The following is a 3,489-nucleotide window of genomic DNA, read 5'->3' as shown; positions in this document are numbered from 1 at the left end:
ACTGATAAGTTGCCCCTGACATGCAAACTAGTCCCTCAGGTTTGTTGTCAAATAAACAGACCACTAGAGTAGTATCACACCATCCTATAAACCAAGGGTGGCCAAGCTGTGGCTCGGGAGCCACATGTGGCTCTTCCACACATATTGTGTGGCTCTTGGAGCCTCCATCAACTGGCTTGGAGAAAGCATTTCTCTCTTTAAATCACTTCGCCAAGCCCCCTGGCAGCTTGAAGAATGCATTTAAAATAGCTTTCTTTCCACCTCTCTCCATCTGTTTTCCTTCCTTCCTGTCTTGCGGCTCTCAAACATCTGACATTCATGTCTTGCGGTTCTCAAACATCTAACATTTTTTATGTGGTTCTTACATTAAGTTTGGCCACGCCCGCTATAAACACACATCCCTCACGACCACAAATGTCAATAGACCAGTTCACATTTTATAAGCAGCTTGCCTTTAAGAATTCAAGAGCAGCATTTTGGTGGTCCTTTTACCAGCTTTCTCAGGCATGGAGGTAAGCAAACCTCCACCGCAAAACAAACCGAGGAAGTCTGGCAAGCAAGACCCAGAGTGGGTTTTCCCCACCAGCATCCCTTCCACCTTCCTAGGACAAGGAGGAATCGCTGGCTGGACTACCTCTGAGCCGGCAACCTCCAGAGCCAGCTAGGCAGCCCCCTACCTCCAACCTGGCCCAGAGAGAGAGTGTGAAGGGCATAGAAAAAGAGGCGCCCAAACCAGAGACGGAGGCCCTACTCGGCCTACCATTTCCCGGCTTCACTTCTACCGTCCCCCTCAGCTGCTTACCCGCCATTTCCAAGCAGCGGCCTCGGCGTGAAAGACACCCGCCGAGCCACAGCGAATCAAGCCGCGCGCCCAAATGCCGGAAATGACGACTCGCGGGACTTAGGCACGCACTTCCGCTCACTCTCGGAGTTGGGCGGGGAGCAAGAGCAAGATATTAGTAATGTTGCAGCTTAGCATAAACTTTATTGGCTGAGCCCATCTCGGAGGAGCAGCGGAGAAGAGGCGGCAGCTCCGCCTCTGAGGTGAAACCATAGAAGGGGAGGGTGGAGGCAGGCCAGGAGCATGGCGAGCCGCGCTGCTGCCGCCTCTTCTCTGGGGCGGCTCGCCACGCTCCTTGGCGCCGTTTCCCCCCTCCCCTCGCTTCCGTTTTTTGGGGGAGCAGGGGAAGAGGCTGGAAATTCTGGGGTCCCCCGCCAGGGCGGGAGGGTTGGGAAGCCTAGTCCCAAATCTCGTATCGGTTGAGGCCGTTGTCTTCTCTGGGCTGTTCTGTTCCAATGTTGGGCCCCAGCTGGTTCCTCCACCTGCTCCTGGAGTTGTGGGGCCAGGTAAGGGCCCTGTGCTGGCACCCAGGACGCTGCCAGGCTCACAGCCACTGGGGGTTGGGGCTGTATCTCCCACAGTGAAGGATTTGGTCCTGGATCAGGCAGCATCTCCAGACAGTGACACATGGCTGTGTTGGTTCAGTCTCCATGCCAGCAGTGAAGAAAAACAACTCGCCTCCTGTAAACAAGCCTTTAATCTATTTGGTATCAAGAAAGAACTTAAGTAAAAGCTGGTTGGGTTTCTACTGTTACTGGGGCTTGTTAGCTTTTACATTGGCTAAACTTTATCTACTAAACAGTCAAGTTACCTTTGAAGCTCATTACTCAAGTCTGAAAATATTTAAAAAGGCTGGATGAAACAGGCCAAAGCCAGTTCCTGTATCAACACCTAATTTCTGTACCCTGCAAATGTGATGGTCTAGCTTATCAGAAATGGAGCCTTAGAAACAAAGTGGCTTCCACACAGGAATCAATGGTTAGAAATGGGCTGAACACAAATTTAAGGTGAAAACTGTAAGTAGTGTTTAATCTCCCTAGAGCTGAAAGAAAAGTCTAAAATTGTTCATGGCCAAAGTATACGTTTTGGGTGCCCCATCTTCTAAGATTAAATGGGTGGTAGCTAGGGTTGCCAATCCCCAGGTAGGGGCAGGGGATCCCCCAGTTTGGATGACCTCCCCCACTTCAAGGTCATCAGAAAGCGGGGAAAGGGGAGGGAAATGTCTGCTGGGCACTCCATTATTCTTTATGGAGACTGATTCCCATAGGTATAATGGAGAATTGATATGCAGGTATCTGGGGCTCGGGAGAGGGCTGTTTTTTGAGTTGGAGGCACCAAATTTTCAGCATAGCATCCAGTGCCTCTCCCCAAAGTATCCTCCAAGTTTCAAAAGGATTAGACCAGGGAGTCCAATACTATGAGCCCCAAAATAAGGTGCCCCTATTCTTCATTTTTTCAATGTGGGGGAAGGCATTTTAAAAGATGTGCAGTACCTTTAAATGTGATGGCCAGAATTCCCTTTGGAGTTCAGTTATGCTTATCACCACCTTGCTCCTGGCTCCACCCCCAAAGTCCTCAGATATTTCTTGAATTGGATTTGGCAATCCTAGTGGCCGCCCAGGAGAGGGCCTTCTCAGTCATGGCACCAAAGCTCTGGAATTCTCTCCCCAAGAAAGTTATTCTGTCCTCTTCTCTTGCCATCTTCCAACAGCAGGTGAAGACTTGTTTTGTTTGGCATTCTCTCAGTGATTCCTCCTTCCTAACCAATATTATAATTGCTGGTTTTATGTATTTTAACTCAGTTTTTTAATTGCTTTAATGGGTGTTTGGGGCAGGTTGATTTTAATAGTTTTGAATGTGGTTTTATGATGTATGTTTTAAATTGGTAACCACCTTATGACCCTTGTAAGGTCATAAAACTATGAAGGATATAATTCTAATTTTCTTATGTCTTTGTTGTTGTTGTCCTTTGGGATTGGAAGGGTTTTGCCCTTCCATATTGTCTTGCTCTGTTTTTCTTGGGTATTGGGAACTATGAGTCAGCATACTGTTGATAAGAATTTGTGAGCCTCATAAGTCCTCATAGAAAGAGTCATTCTGATGAAATTCAGGATGGTGAACTACCAGGGCTTGGTAGAAAGAGTATCACCTGTGGAGAAATGCCTTGCCTCCTAAAGAGGTAGCAAGCTGAGTGGGGAGGGCATTGGGCTAGACCAGCCCCAGAGACGTTCTCCAGGAATTAGCTGGAGATTTCCCAGAATGCATGGGGAGTTCCCAGAATGCCTATCAGAAAGGAGGCTTCCTGGGGACAACAGAAAAAGAAGCCTAAAGCTGGGTGGACGAGGTAACAAGGGGTGAAGAGTGATGTAAAGTGGGTGGAGTCAGAGGATTAATAGAAGTGCTTGCTCTGAAGAGTACATTCTCTTCTCTCTTGAAGCTGGGACTGGAAGATAACAGACTGCTACTTTCTAGCCAGTAGCCATCAGTCATATTTGACTGTGTCTCAAAGTAGTTTCTCCGTGTAATGCAAATTCATGATAAATTACAATACAATACAATAATGCAGTTAGAAAACAACATAGCTACTGTCCAAAAATCATAATGCTTCCTTAATAGAGTCCAACAATAAAAGAAATGGTCCAATTTCA

Source organism: Heteronotia binoei, chromosome 4 (assembly GCF_032191835.1).
Source record: "Heteronotia binoei isolate CCM8104 ecotype False Entrance Well chromosome 4, APGP_CSIRO_Hbin_v1, whole genome shotgun sequence".
Taxonomy (NCBI): domain Eukaryota; kingdom Metazoa; phylum Chordata; class Lepidosauria; order Squamata; family Gekkonidae; genus Heteronotia; species Heteronotia binoei.
This window is presented reverse-complemented; position numbering follows the sequence as displayed.